Source organism: Staurois parvus, unplaced genomic scaffold, assembly GCF_062004578.1.
Source record: "Staurois parvus isolate SC_StPar_1 unplaced genomic scaffold, SC_StPar_1.0 ptg000503l, whole genome shotgun sequence".
Lineage (NCBI taxonomy): Eukaryota > Metazoa > Chordata > Amphibia > Anura > Ranidae > Staurois > Staurois parvus.
Window position 1 is genome coordinate 1,001,659 of NW_028318299.1, and position 16,990 is coordinate 1,018,648.

Below are 16,990 nucleotides of genomic sequence, written 5' to 3' on the forward strand. Positions count from 1 at the left end.
CTTAGCCCCACTCCCTCCTCACTGACTGTGATGGAGTCAATGGCTCCCATTGTGTGTCTGAGCCAATGAGGAGAGAGAGCAAATATAGCCTCTGCTTTCATGGACATCATTGGATTGAGATTGGTAAGTATTAGAAAGGGCTGGGGGAAGGGGGGAGGGGTGAGAGCTGCACACAAAAGGTTTTTCTTTACCTTTAGCCTGCAGAACTACTTTAAACAGCTCCGCCTTCAGCTGCAAACGCAGCAAATGAGGATGTTCCCATGTCACAGACATGATACTTTTCAATGCAAAAATTCTACCCGCTGTTAGGCACTACCATCCACCAAATATAATCCGTTCACCTGAATGGGGCCACACCACGATCGCCCCACAACAGCCTGCAATGCATATGGTTGGGATGCGGGTTTTCAGAGGTTAAAGCAGCCATTGAGAAGGTGACAACACGTCATACACAACGTTCATTTTTAAAAATAAAATACTTGTTTTGACCTTTTTTCACCTTTTATTGTATCTCAGTGCTGCTGATCTCCTGTAGGTTCTTTGTGAATACTTCCTTTATATGTAGTGCAGTGATGGCTGCATGGCACTTCTTAGGGCAGGTTTCCTGATGGTTGCAACAGATGAAACACGTCTGTGTAATACATGTTCAAAAGGCTATTTGTACTCTCCATTGGAAGACACAGTGACAACATAGGTAACACAATTGGGAGACAAGGACAGAGGTTGTCACCTTATACCAGGAAGTGGCTGAACAAGGATCTTCATGGCAGGATTATCAAGGATTATGTTAATAATAATATCTAACCCCAAGAAACTTAAATGATGTCAAAATGTTATTTTTTCTATATAATGATTTTTCCTGCTTTCAATTACCATAAATCATGACTAGTGATACTATCAGCAAAGTAAAATGATTTTTTAAAAATAATAATATGTCATGTAATATGTAGAATAACACAATCCTGGTTTTCTCACCATAAAACGCACACATATATATATAAACACTGCTCAACAAAATGAAAGAAAGACTTTTTAATCAGAGTCTAGCATCAAGTCAATGACACTCCTGGGATATTGATCTGGTCAGTTACCTCCGTTCACATCAAGACCGACTTTGAAATCGTGCGACTTTCAGTGAAGTCGCACAATTTCAAAGTTGGGGGACCCACCGATTTCAGGTGCGATTTGCAAGACATCTGATACAGATGTCTATGCAATTCTCACCAAAAGTAGTGCATGTGCTACTTTTGAAATTATATATATGTGACTTTTCTATGAGCAAATACATCAAATCAAAAAATAAATCAAAACTTATAAAAAATTATAAAAATTATATATAAAAAAATTATGTCCAAAATCCCACCGTGTCCAAAAATAAAAATAAAAATAAAATCAAAAAGTCCCAAAAAATAATAATCCTCACAAGTGTAATACAAACACTCAAACTTTTTCTTCTTCTTTCATCACCAAAACCTTCTTAATACCCGCAAATCCTGATATTCATGCACCTCAAAAAAAGAAAAAAACTCGACATAGTGTCATACCTTAAATAATGTAAAACACACGTGCCACTCGCTGTGCAGCATGCAAAATAAAATAAATGTGTATACTCAAACCAAGTGTCAAAACAGATACAAGGGAAATGACAATAAGAGTGAAAACACATTCACATAGGATATGCCATGCAATGTGTGAAAAACCACTCCACAGATAACACTGCCAGTGTATCACACCACACCCTATATATATATATATATGTATAAAAGTGATAACCAAACCACCAGTCTCCAACTCTAATATGGATGGGTAATTACCCTATAGCAGAGACAGCAGGGCAGATTAACCACTCTGGGTTACAATCTCCTCTCATTGATTTCCTCCAACGATTATGATTTTCTCCTCCACTTTCCTCCAGAAAACCAGTCACAATATAAAAGGTATTCTTCTTTATTAAAACTCACATAAATTTCGTGGTAACAGCTCCTCCTCACAAGCAGTATGCACATGGACAGGTTCAGGGAAACATAAACCGCATGTTCCCACTTCCAAGATGGCCGCGATCGCACTTCCGGTCAACGTCGATGCGTATGACGTCACGTGTTCCTGACGCGTTTCGTCACTTCCTTTGACTTTTTCAGAAGGCCCTTCTGAAAAACCACGAAAGTTTACCACGAAATTTATGTGAGTTTTAATAAAGAAGAATACCTTTTATATTGTGACTGGTTTTCTGGAGGAAAGTGGAGGAGAAAATCATAATCGTTGGAGGAAATCAATGAGAGGAGATTGTAACCCAGAGTGGTTAATCTGCCCTGCTGTCTCTGCTATAGGGTAATTACCCATCCATATTAGAGTTGGAGAGTGGTGGTTTGGTTATCACTTTTATACATATATATATATATAGGGTGTGGTGTGATACACTGGCAGTGTTATCTGTGGAGTGGTTTTTCACACATTGCATGGCATATCCTATGTGAATGTGTTTTCACTCTTATTGTCATTTCCCTTGTATGTGTTTTGACACTTGGTTAGAGTATACACATTTATTTTATTTTGCATGCTGCACAGCGAGTGGCACGTGTGTTTTACATTATTTCAGGTATGACACTATGTCGAGTTTTTTTCTTTTTTTGAGGTGCACGAATATCAGGATTTGCGGGTATTAAGAAGGTTTTGGTGATGAAAGAAGAAGAAAAAGTTTGAGTGTTTGTATTACACTTGTGAGGATTATTATTTTTTGGGACTTTTTGATTTTATTTTTATTTTTATTTTTATTTTTGGACACGGTGGGATTTTGGACATAATTTTTATAATTTTTTATAAGTTTTGATTTATTTTTTGATTTGATGTATTTGCTCATAGAAAAGTCACATATATATTGTTTAGCTGGCCTTCAAGGGTGAAGGTAGATCACTTTTCTGGGATATTATAGGTTTAAGTGTTGTGATATATAAGTATAAGTACTTTTGAAATTGGTGCGGCTCCGACCACGGCGGAACCACACCGCTTTGACCACACAATAATAGTCGCAGGGCATGCCAAGTCGTATCTAGTGTCAACCAGAGCTTAAGTAGCAGAGGGGGTTGTTCATCGGTTTCAGCTGCTTTGGTGTTAATGAAATAAAGAACAGGAGCACTAGATGGGCAACAATGAGACAACCCCCAAAACAGGAATGGTTTTACAGGTGGAGGCCACTGACATTTTTCCCTACTCATCTTTTCTGTTTTTCACTAGTTTTGCATTTGGCTAGGGTCAGTGTCACTACTGGTAGTATGAGGCCATACCTGGATCCTACAGAGGTTGTACAGGCAGTCCAACTCCTCCAGGATGGCACATCAATATGTACCATTGCCAGAAGGTTTGCTGTGTCTCCCAGCACAGTCTCAAGAGCATGGAGGAGATTCCAGGAGACAAGAGCATGGAGGAGATTCCAGGAGACAGGCAGTTCCTCTATGAGGGCTGGACAGGGCCGTAGAAGGTTCTTAACCCATCAGCAGGACCGGTATCTCCTCCTTTGTGCAAGGAGGAACAGGATGAGCACTGCCAGAGCCCTACAAAATGACCTCCAGCAGGCCACTGGTGTGAATGTCTCTGACCAAACAATCAGAAACAGACTTCATGAGGGTGGCCTGAGGGCCCGACGTCCTCTAGTGGGCCCTGTGCTCACTGCCCGGCACCATAGAGCTGGATTGGCATTTGCCATTGAACCACAGAATTCAGATATGGTCTTATAATTTCTATTTACATTATAAGTTTCAGCATCGTTATCTTATGATATGGAAGTCATTCATTTTCTGGAGGGGGAAGTGTGGATTTTTTTTGTCTGTCATTTTACAAAAAGTAAATTAAAGCAAAATTGACCATTTTGGTGAATTGCCAGCAGAGTAAACTAAAGGTGTGTGGATTTTTATTTATTTATTTATAGCCCGGGTTCACACTGATGCGGTGAGGAATTCACAGCGCTTTCTGTGCAAATTCCACACCGCATCAGAATCACACCCAGGCGGAGCCTAACTATGGCGGCGGTGGAGAGCTCACGGTAGGAGCTCCCGCCAGGAGCCCTTCCGACCGATCCCCCTTTGACCCACAAAATCCCCCTGAAGGTATGGAGCCCTAGAAGCCAGAGACCTACCTCGGCCTGGCGGGTTTCTTCGGCCGAGTGGCGGCCCGCGGGAGGAAGAGCCGGGTAACGGAGACCAGCAGAGAGGAGAGCGGGGAAGCTGGCTGTGGTTGCCGGGAAACAGGGAGGCGCGGCCGGGACATGTGACCGGCCGCAGTGCATCCCTGGGAGGAGAGGAAGCCGGCCGGCCGGCCGGAAACGGAAAGCCATTGTTGAAGCCCTGTGGGGGTGAACTGAAAAGAACTCCCTTCCAAACAAGGAGGGGGGGGAAAGTCCTGGAGGGTCCCCCTGAGAGCAAGAGAGCCAATCCATCGGAGGAGCTGGAGAAATGGAGAAATCCCATGAGAGGCGGAGGGAGGGTGAGTGACTCCGGCTGTGGCCTCAAAATAAAAAACTGTGATGATATGGGAGAAACTGTGTTAAGTTGAAGGAAGGCAGAGAGTGAGAGAAAAGAGGGGACCCCCAGAGAATATAAAGAAGGAAAAAGAATATAAGGTGCTGGCAAAGAAACACACAGAAAACTTAACAGACAGGGCTGGGATCTCCAGTTCTATATCACATAGATTTTTTTTTTTTTTGTTCTTCTTCTTCTGTGTGAAATACTAGTTTATGAGTGAAAAATAAAAGAACCAGAAGAAATGAATAACAAAAGTGCAAAAGGAACTGGCCCTAAAGGGACCCAAACGGGTACAATTAAAAAGTACATATCCCAGGGAAACTGGACCCCGGAAAGGCCCCAGAGCAGAAATGACAAAGGAGAATCAGAATTAAGTATGCAAAGTAGCCCCAAACAATTAATGGATCTGGACAGCAGTAATCAACAAATATCAGAGACAGAAAAAGATCTACAAATCCCAAATAAAAAAGAGATGACAGAAATGTTTAAAGAACTGGAGAGAATAATAAAGCAAGAAATGGTAAATATTCGGAGCGATCTGGGGCAGTTGTTGTTAAGAGTGGAGGAAACGGAGCAGAAAGTTAAAAATCAGACCCAGATCATATCCGAATTAGAAAAGAAGATAATTTATATGGAAAAAATTCAGGAAAAATTGCAGTATAAGGCGGAAATTCAAGAGAATAGAGAAAGAAGGAGAAATGTAAGGATAAGAGGGGTACCGGAAAGCCTAAAAGGAGAACTAATGGAAGAGGTGGTTGGCAAATTACTGAACTTTATAACGGGAAACTCTGATATGGAAAGGACTAATATAGAAGGAATCTACAGAAATGGGAAAATCCAGGGGAACCAGGAGAAGGATAGGCCGAGAGACATACTTGTCAAATTTTATGATCTGCAGCAAAGGGAAAGAATTTGGAGGAAAATTAAAGGAAAACCAGTAATAAAATACAGAGAAATGGACATTCAACTATACGCGGACTTGTCATCGGAGACTCTCTGGAGAAGGAGAGCTCTGAGGCCTTTGCTGGAGCAGATGAGAAAACAGAAGGTGCAATATAGATGGGGGGTACCGGAGTGTTTAATAGGATGGAAAAACAGAACAACAGCCCATTTGAGGTTCCCGGAGGACTTGAGAAATTTTTGTGATAGACTGGAAATGCAGAGAATTAAAATTAATGAATGGAAAGAAGAACTGGGGGAAATAGATTAAGGAGAGGGGATGGGTGGAGACCGGTGGAGGGGGGGAGGTAGGGCGGGGAGAGGGAGTGGATGGGAGAGAAGTTTTGTTTTTTTGTTTGTTTTTTTTTATTTTATCTCTCTGCCCCTCCTTGTCCCTGATCTGCCTTCTGTTTCCTCCTTCACTCCTCTAGCTTAGCTCCATTTCTTCTCCTTTTTGTTAAGAAGTACAAGTAGAAAGGGGTCAATGGGGAGATCTGGATGGAGGGGAGGCTAGCCATGGGAGGAGTGTAGCCCTAAGGACTAAATCAAAGGTGGATGTTAGTTCCACAAATGATGAATAAGCAAAGTGAAGGCCTAAGGGGAGGCGGGAGGGGGGGGAGAGGGATAGTGGTGAGGTTGGGGGGGAGGGGATGGAGGGGAGGGAGAGGGAAGGGATTGTGGGGAGAGGTGGGGGAGGGGGGGAGGGATAAGGGGAGAGAAAAGGTTAGTGGGATAAATACGCTCTACAGGTATAAGAAAGAGGAAAGTAAGGAGGAAAAGGTGTCAGGAGGAAAAGAGTAAGATGGAAGAAATCCAATATACAACCTACAATGTAAAAGGGCTAAATTGTCCAGGAAAGAGATTTAGGTTATTTAAAGAACTACAACATAGAAAATCCTCAGTGATATTTCTGCAAGAAACACACTTAGAGATAGAGTTGAAGGTTAGATTGAGAACCAGATATTTTCCAACATGGTTTTATGCGGATTCACCAATTAAAAGAGCAAAAGGAGTTGCTATAGGCTTTGCTAAAAATATAAGGTCTGAGGTTGAGGAGAGATTGACAGACCCGGAGGGAAGGTTCCTATTTTTGAGAGGTAAATTACAGGGAATTAAGTGCACAATAGCAAATATATATAGTCCAAATAAGAAGCCAGAGACATTTGTGAGAGAAGTGTTGAAGAGACTGATGGACTTTAAAAAAGGGTGTATGTTAGTGGCGGGTGACTTCAACCTCTGTATAGACCTGAAGATGGATACTACTTCCTGTGTGAGGAGAGAGGAAAGCAAGTCCTTGAGAAGGTTAAAAAAAATGATGCATGAATGTCAACTGGTGGACATCTGGAGAATTAGGAATGTGAAAGAGAGAGATTATACTTTCTTTTCGCAAGTACATGAGACTTATTCTAGACTAGATTACATATTAGTAGAACATCAAATGATAGAATGGGTGGGGGAAGTAAAAATAGGAGAAAGCACCCTGTCGGATCATGCCCCGGTTGAAATGAGGTTAAGATGGGGTAGAGAGGAGAGAGAGGGATATGTGTGGCGGATGAATGAGGCACTCCTCATGGATGAAAAGATTAGTCGAAGAATTGAGAGGGAAATTGAGTGGTTTTTTGAAGAGAATGAGACAGAAGATGTATCGGTAACAACGGTGTGGGAAGCTCATAAAGCTTACATTAGAGGTCTGCTCATTGCAATGGGGGTAAAAAAGAAAAAAGAAAGGAAAGAAAAGATAAATAGATTATTAAACAAAATAAATGATCTTGAACAGGTGCATAAAAGGGAAAGATCTAAGGAGATAATGCAGGGGTTAATAAAGAAGAAAGAAGAACTAGAGAATGTAATGGAGGAAGAAAAAAGAAGAGTCTTTAATAAAATAACATGTGAAAGGTATAGATGGGGAGATAGGCCGGGAAAGTATTTAATGAGAACCTTAAGAAAGAAGAAAAATAGAAATTATATTGAGAAAATAAGAAACCCCAAGGGGGAATTTCTACATTCAACCAAGGATATTGCCAGAATATTTAAAGAGTATTACAATGAGTTGTATAATATCATACCCCAGGATAAGTTTAAGAAAATGGAAATAGTAAATAGGGGGAAAAGAAAGATATACCTAGAGGAAGCAGGTCTACCGAAATTAAGAGAAATACAATTGAACTCTTTAGAGGAAGAAATAACTTCAGAGGAAATAAAAATAGCTTTAAAAAGCATGGCGGGAGGGAAAAGTCCGGGTCCAGACGGATACACGGTTAAATACTATAAAAAATATATAGAGCTTTTAATACCCAAGATGAAGAGGTATATGAACGCCTTGGGGAATGGGATGGAGATGAGGGGAGAATCGTTACAGGCTAATATAGTATTGATTCAGAAGGAAGATAAAGATCCCTCCCAATGTGTGAGTTATCGACCAATAGCGCTATTGAATGTAGACACTAAAATATTTGCAAAGGTGTTGGCAAATAGATTAAAAGAACTGATGCCGGAGTGGATACATAGAGATCAAGTGGGGTTTGTTCCAGGAAGAGAGGGTAGAGATAACGCTCTGAGATCACTGTTGCTTATACAAGAGGGTAAGAAAAGGAAAACCCCAGTGATACTGATGTCGATAGATGCCGAGAAGGCATTCGACAGAGTAAGTTGGGGTTTTATGATGGACACCCTGGAAGCGTTAGGAATGGGAGATAGAATAAGAGGGTGGATTGGAGAGTTATATAGAGGGCCTACCGCCACCATAATGGTAAATGGAGGAAGATCAGAGTATTTTAAGATGTCAAATGGTACAAGACAGGGATGTCCATTGTCTCCACTGTTATATGTGTTATCACTGGAGCCCTTGCTGTCTAGGATTAGGAAGAATATAGACATAAAAGGAATAAAGATAGGAGATAGAGAAAATAAGGTAGCGGCGTATGCGGACAATTTGATGTTCTATGTAGGAAACCCCAGAAGATCACTCCCAAATCTAATGAAAGCATTGAGAGAGTATGGAGAACTGTCGAATCTGAAAATAAACCCGACAAAGACTGAAATTTTAAATATCAACCTTAAAAATGGTGAAAAGGAAAAACTAAAAGAGGAATTCCCTTTCCTTTGGAGAGATAAAGATTTAAAATATTTAGGAATAAAATTATCAGCCTCAACCACGAACTTATATAAAGCCAATTATATAGCACTATTAAATGAGATAAAGGCGGAGCTGAGGAGGGTGGGAAATGGAAATCTATCGTGGATGGCACGCATAAACCTGATAAAGATGATAATTGTCCCTAAAGTATTGTACAAATTTCAAATGATCCCAATTAAACTCCCAGAGACATATTTTAAAGAACTTAGGAAAATGATGATAAAATATATATGGAGAAATAAAAAAAATAGAATAGGTTACGAGATATTGACTAGAAGTAAAGAGAGAGGAGGATTGGGAGTACCAGATTTCAGGAGAAATTATAGAGCGGGGATTATTGCAAGAATTTTTGACTGGATCCATAATCTGGAGAAAAGTTGGGTTAAAATTGAAAAAGCACTGAGTGGAATAAGTTTAAGTAAAAGTATTACCAGCACAATATAGGGATTTAGAGGAGAGCACTAGTAAGTATACTTTGAATGTTTTAAAAGAATGGGATCTACTACACAGACAAAAGGGGTGGGTTTTTAATTCACAATTAATACCACTTAGGAACACAAAATACTTCATCCCGGGTATGGATAGTATAGCAGGGAAATGGATCATAAAACAGGAGGCGCAATTGAGAGATATATTGGTAGGAGAGGAAATTGGGTCATATAAGGATATGGAAGATAGAACGGGAGAAGTTTTTAACAAGATGGATAGATTAAGATATTACCAACTGAAGTACTTTTTTGAGAGTCTCCCAAAGCCCATAAGAACCAGAAAAGATTGGAACCAATTTGAGAGATTATTTGAGTCACGGGGAAATGGTAGACACGGAATGGCAAAAATACACAAGATATTATTGGAGATTGACACTGACACAAAATTAATGCACATTGAGAAATGGGAAAGAGACATAGGAAGAAAAATAGAGGAGGAGGAGAAGAGGAAAATGTTCACATTAATCCATGAAAATATTAGTATGAGGGAAGTAGAAATAAATTATAAGTGTTTGAATAGATGGCACATTACCCCTAATGTAGAGCACAAGATGAATATGGAGATGTCACGGATGTGTTGGAGAGGATGTGGTGAGGTTGGCACGTGGTATCACATGTGGTGGGAGTGTTCAGAAATACAGGTGTTTTGGCGGAGGATAGTTTATTTAATAGGGAAAATTACTAACATCAATATAGGATTGGATCCAGAACTATGCCTCCTCCATATCTCGGAGCTCTCTACGAAAGTATACAAGAGTTCCGGGATATGGCATTACTTGACCGCAGCAAAGAGTCTGATCCCCAGGTTCTGGAAGAAAAGAGAGGTGCCAACTGAGGAGGATTGGATAAGTAGAGTAAATCAGCTATCCGGGACAGAAAGATTGTATTACACGTACGAGGACAACTTGGAGTTGTATAATAAAAAATGGAAAGTCTGGGAAGAATATAAAGTTAAGGTGAAATATAAGAGGAGATAACATTCCTGGAAGTGGAATTAGAATAGGGTTTAGGAATAACAGAAAGACATGGAGTTAATGAGAGAAAAAGGAAAGTGGAGCGTGGGTGGGAGAGAGATGGTGGGGTGGGGTGGGGGGATAGAGGGGACGGGGAGTTTGGGAGGGGGGATGGTAAGAAAAGGAAGTTATATATATGGTTAAATAAAGTATATAAATTACTGTTTTGATAATTATAATAGAAATGTTGAAATGACATGTATAAGACTTGAAAATAAATAAATATTTATTAAAAAAAAAAAAAAAAAGAATCACACCCAGTTCATGCAAACCGCTGCTGGTGTGTATGTTACGTTAACAACACCCCGAAATTGGTTCACAAAATGTGGTGCGATGTGCAGAGTCGGATCAAAGGGGTGTGAATACCTATGTGATCCCATTCTAGTGAGCACCAAAAAAATGGTCTTGCACCTTTTTGGTGCGGATGAGGTGCGATTTGAGACATACAAAATGTACGGCTCAAATTGCACAACAAAGAATTCTCATGTGATTTGCACAGGAATGAGGCGCGTTTCTGATGCGAATCACATGCAATATGCCGCACCACATCAGTGTGATCCCGGGCTTAGGTACAATTCATGTTAAATAGCTCTTGAGGGTTATAAAATCTCCTTCCACATGTCTTGGATCTGTGTTATAAAATGGCTTCTCATTAGCTGGGAATCTGACGTTAGGTCTGTAAACACTAATAGAATAAAAAAGAATTCCCTCTTGAGAAAATATGCGGCACTGCTGTAAAATATATGTGGCAACACTGAGAAGCATCAACAACCTGGAAAGGAGCTTGGACATTACCCAGCGGGTACTGGAGGGGGCCAGTATAGAGGGGGGAGGGGATATGAAGTTACAGGAGCCAGAAGTAGGCAGCTGGGTGACAGTGAAGGAGGGTAGAGGAAGAGCCTTAGAGAGGCCAGACCTGAGTTGGTACATCCCAATAAATATCCCAAGTTATATGAGGTTGGGGATATCAGCTTAGGGGTGGCACGGCTGGAGCGGTCTCCCTCCCCTAGGTGCTAGAGAAATGACTGCACCAGTAAGGAGAAGGGCCAGGATACAGGCAAGCCAAGGCAGATACTGGCGGTAGGGGACCAATTATTATCATTCTTATTATTATTATTATACAGTATTTATATAGCGCCAAAAGCTCAGCGCTGTACATTATAGTGGGGGACAGAATATGAGACAATACATTAACAAGACAATACACGAGGGGTTCGAGGGCCCTGCTAGAAGGACAGATAGGGCAATCTGTCACAAAGACCTTGATCGCCGAACACTATGTTGTTTACCGGGGGGCTTTGGCATATTGCGGATCAGGTGAACAGATTGTTGGGTGGGGATGGGGAGGACCCGGCTGTAATGGTACACATTGGTACAAATAACAAAGTTAGTCATAAAAAATATCCACAAAATATCCTAAAATTTCTTCAGAAATGTAGGCCGAAATGTATTCCGCTACATGTTTTTGGTTAAAAAATCCCAATAAGTGTATATTGATTGCTTTGTGTGAAAGTTATAGCGTCTACAAACTATGGGATAGATAATGGAATTTACACAGCTTTTACTTTCTGACTGCCCATCACATTTCTTGAGGTGCTAAAATACCAGGACAGTACAAACACCCCCAAATGACCCCTTTTCGGAAAGTAGACACTCTAAGCTATCTGCTGAGAGGCATATTGAGTCTATGTAAGATTTATTTTTTTCCACAAGTTTCTGGAAAATGACAAAAGCATTTTTTTTTTTGGTTGTCATTTAAATGATTTATTTCTCGCACAAGCCATGGGTATATGTGGAATTACAGCCCAAAATACATTCTGCTACTTCTACCTAGTATGGGGATGCCATGTGTGTGAGACTTTTGGGAGCCTAGCTACATACAGGAGCCTGAAATCCAATGACCACTTTGAAAGCCCGAAGGTGCGTAACTTCCTCATTTCACTTCCTCAATACCTATCACAGTTTCGAAAGCCCTGACATGCCAGGATAGCACCAAATTTTGGGGAGTAATTCCACATATATCCATGGCTTGTGTGAGCAATAAATCATTTAATTGACAATTCTGTGTGAAAAAAAAAAAAAATTTTAATTTTCCAAAAACTTGTGGTAAAAAAATAAATTATTCATTTGATTCAACATGCCTCTTAGCAAATAGTTTGGGGTGTCTACTTTCCAAAAAGGGGTCGTTTTGGGGGGTGGGGGCGTTTTATGCCCAGCATTCGGAGTTTATGCCACACATCATTCACTCTTCTAACCACCTGAAGACCAAGCCTTTTCTGACACTTTCTGACACATAAAAAAAATCAGTATTTTTAGCTAGGAAATTAATTTAAACTTCCAAACATTATACATTTTTTAAAGCTAACACAATAAAATGGTGGGTGCTGCAATCTTTTATGTCACATAATACTGGCACAGTGATTTTTCAAACGCAATTAAAAAAAACCTTTTTTTACTTTTAATGCACAAAAACACAATATATTGGCCAATTATTTGGTAAAATATAAAAGATGATGGTATGCCGAGTAAATAGATACCAAACATGACATGCTTTAAAATAGCGCATGCCCCGTACAATGGCGACAAACTGTTTACGTTTTTAATATCCATAGGCAACGTTTTGAAAACCTTTACAAGCTACCATTTTAGATTTACAGAGATGGTCTAGTGTTATAATTACTGCCCTTGAAATGACGATCACGGCGATACCTCACATGCTTGGTGCAACCGCTTACATACCAGCACAGGGTTAACGCCGGGGGTGGGGGGGGAAGGGTGCTTTTTATTTTTACGTTATTTTTATTTTTTAAATTATTTTTACACTGTCCCTTTCATTTTTTTATTTATCACTTTTAATGCTTTCACAGTGACTGCAAATATCCCCTATAACTTCAATGGGCATTGTCATATGAGTGGTGAAATGCTCGTAGCTTCTGATTTCTTACACTGTAGAGACTGGTCATTGTTGGATGTATATGTTATGTTATTTTTTCTTGTATGCAGCCTGTGGGCTGAATGAAAAAAATAGAATCTGCCAGAAAAAGTGTGTGGTATGCTCACCATTAGAATATAACGCCCTGCATCCACCCACTTCTAATGGTGGGCACACATTAGGTCGCACTTTGCCACAAGCGCCAGTTCCAAGATTGTACAAATGTCTAAATAGTGGCATGTTTGAATAAAAATTGTCCAAGTATAAGTGGTACCCCATATGGAAAAATGATGACACCAAGTCCCAAACTATCCTGCCACTACTCCCCATGTAGTCTGGGCATCCGGGGGGCTCCACATGACTATCTTTTCCCTCATAAATCCGAAACTTATAAGTATAGCCTGTTGTCCTCTCACAGGTCTTCTACATCTTGACCCCATATCTGGCACGCTTGCTGGGGAAAAATTGTTTGAATGCAAGGCGGACAGAAAAATGAATGAGGGACTCATCAACGCAGATGTTTTGCTGGGGAGTATAGATATCTGCAAATTTTTGGTTAAAGTGATTTACGAGGGGCTGAATTTTGTGGAGCCGATCAAATTCAGGGTCACCCCGAGGATGACAGAGTGTATTGTCGTTGAAATGCATAAAACACATTATACTCTCATATCTATGCCTGGCCATGGCAGCAGAGAACACGGCATACAATGAATCGGGTCTGTGGACCAATACAACCACAATTCATTTTTTTAGTAATGCCCATGTTGAGGGTTAGGTCCAAAAAAATTTAAATTCAGAAACTGTAATGGGTTTTCATGCGAATGGTCTGGCAAGGTTGGAATTCGTGTTGGCGGCGATAAATTGTTGTGCATATAAATTACTTTGATCCACAATCAATGCATACAGATATTCTGTGATAAACAGCTCTATAAAATAAAAGGGAGGAGTTAAATTTGCTGTTTTCACCTGAATTCCGGGTTGGGCAGTGAATGGGGGAACAATGGGAGCTGCAGAATTTGTCGGCTGCCTATCGGGATTGCAAGCACATCCGGAAGGACACTAGGGGCTCTATGGGCCTGTGTGCGAATTCTCGGTGGTTGTGGGACAATACATGTGCTCACCATCTCACCAGCTTGTACTGCACTTATGGGACTCACCACGTCACCAAGTGATACTGCAGTGCTAGTATGTGAAAGACCAGGATGTACTAGGCCGCTGGTACTCGCCAGTTCACCAAAAGGTAGCGTGGCACTAGTACTGGCACTTTGCTGTATCTGAGAGTCATCAAAATTTACCGTCAAGTGCTAGCAGGGATCAGGCATGATTCTGCAAACACTGCGATTTTTTGTGCAATGTATCAAGTGACAGCGACCTACTGACACTGCACTTGCTGGGGGAGAAGGGGGGGTAAGCGTAGAGGCTAAACGCAGGTGCTGGCAGGTGACGGGGATGATCCCGCTAATACTGCATTTTTGGGGACACTATACTAATGTGAACGCTGGTATAGTGCTGATCTGATCAAAGATATTGATCCGTTCAGACACTATACTAGTAATGGAGGTTTATTGTGTATGAGCGTGTTCATGGCAATCAAGGGGTTAAATGTGATGACTGGTGTACTGACAGGCAATCTGACACTATCTGGGAGGGGCGTGAAAACCACAGGAGCGCAAATCATGTATATTTATGTGATTTTGCGCATCCATGCCGCTGTGTAGCACCTGTATTGTGCTCTCCTGATCCCAGTACTGTGCCCTCCTGATCAACCCCCCCCGTACTGAGCCCTTCTGCCCCCACCCCCTTCCTGTACTGTGCCCTTTGTGTTGGTTAGTCTTTGATTTGACTGGACTGACTGGATCAGTCACGTGTCGTAGGTGGGTGGTTGTGTGGGTGGGAAGGGAGATGTCCTTCCTGTCAGTTTTACCCAACGGTGGATATTGTGCTGAAGACTGGGCTGGACTGACTGCATCAGTCACGGGTCATAGGTGGGTGGTTGCGTGGGTGGGTAGGGAGATGTTCCTTTAGTCAATTGTACACAATGGTGGATATTGTGCTGAAGACTGCACTGGACTGACTGCATGAGTCACTAGTGGTAGGTGGGTGGTTGCATGGGTCGATAGAGAGATGTCCCTCCAGTCAGTTGTACCCAATGGTGGATATTGTGCTGAAGACTGCACTGGACTGACTGCATCAGTCACTGGTCATAGGTGGATAGGGAGATGTCCCTCCAGCCAGTTGTACCCAATGGTGATATTGTGCTGAAAACTGCACTGGACTGACTGCGTTGGTCACTGGTCGTAGGTGGGTGGTTGCGTGGGTGGGTAGGGAGATGTCCCTCCAGTCAGTTGTACCCAATGGTGGATATTGTGCTGAAGACTGCACTGGACTGACTGCATCAGTCACTGCTCATAGGTGGGTGGTTGTGTGGGTGGGTAGGGAGATGTCCCTCCAGTCAGTTGTACCCAATGGTGGATATTGTGCTGAAGACTGCACTGGACTGACTGTGTCGGTCACTGGTCGTAGGTGGGTGGTTGCGTGGGTGGGTAGGGAGATGTCTCTCCAGTCAGTTGTAGCCAATGGTGGATATTGTGCTGAAGACTGCACTGGACTGACTGCATCAGTCATGGGTCGTAGGTGGGTGGTTGCATGGGTGGGTAGGGAGATGTCCCTCCAGTCAGTTGTACCCAATGGTGGATATTGTGCTGAAGACTGCACTGGACTGACTGCATCAGTCATGGGTCGTAGGTGGGTGGTTGCATGGGTAGGTAGGGAGATGTCCCTCCAGTCAGTTGTACCCAATGATGGATATTGATGGTAAACTCTCTTAGTTTGGGCTTCTGCCTTTATGGGACGGCCTTGAGGTATACTTGGGATAATAGAAAAGGAGTCTGATGTCCGCAAGAATGCACTTTTGATGGTAGATTAAGAGGCATTTATTGAGAGTAATGATGAGCCAACGGTTTCATGAGAAAATACTCTCTCTTCTTCAGGGCTGTTGCTGCACTCTATGAAATGGGAGAAATTCCCACGTTAATTATATATTTTCCAGTGACCGCTGTCATTCCAGAGGCTGCCCCTCTGCTTTAATTCTTGAGAACAGGAGTGTAAATTGGGGCAGGCTGGTAGGGGCCCCAGTGCATTACTTTGCCCAGAAGCCAGTGATGCTATTAAGCGGCCCTGGTGCTGTGAAAATGTGAAAACATGCATTCCGCTGATCAGGTGCCATTTATTTCAATGGCACCTGAAAACACGTTTTTCGCAGTGTAAAATGTGCTGCGATTGCGCAAAGAAAATCGCGGGATGCACTAAACTGTTTCCGGAACCTTTTTTGGTCGTCCCGCGATTTTGTTTGTGATTATGCTGCAATTTGAAACACCTAAGTGTGAATGGAGCCTTAATGTTCACATAATTCTTATGTCTGTCCATGGGGCAGATATAGGAATAAATAATAACTAAAGATGATGGGATCTCCAAAAACAGAGCATTTTGTGACCTTCAAAATTTGCCACAATTGTATTTATTTGCTTTCCTTTTTTATTTCAAACTTAAATTTGAGGTAAAACCTGACTTAGTGACATGTAGTTGGCTCTGCACACTGTGTATCATAAACAGGTTTTTTTATATATAAAATCTTTTTTAATACTTTGTTACATCTCAGTGCTGCTGATCTCCTGCAGCTTTTTTGCACCTAATTCCTGTCTAGGTGTACAATGACTGCCTGGTATTTCTCAGGGTGGGGGGTGGTAATGCAGGAAAGCCATAGGGAGACGGGACAGGGCATTATCTCCCTACAAGTAGCCTAACCAAGAACTTCATGGCAGGATCACCAGGGACCAATTTACCCTAGGTTCACATTTATTGCGGATTTCAGTGCGTTTTCCAGTTTGCAGAAACGCACTACGGTCCATCTAACATGATTTCTTATGGATGTGGTTCACATTTGTGCATTTTCAGCCAGTGCGTTTTTT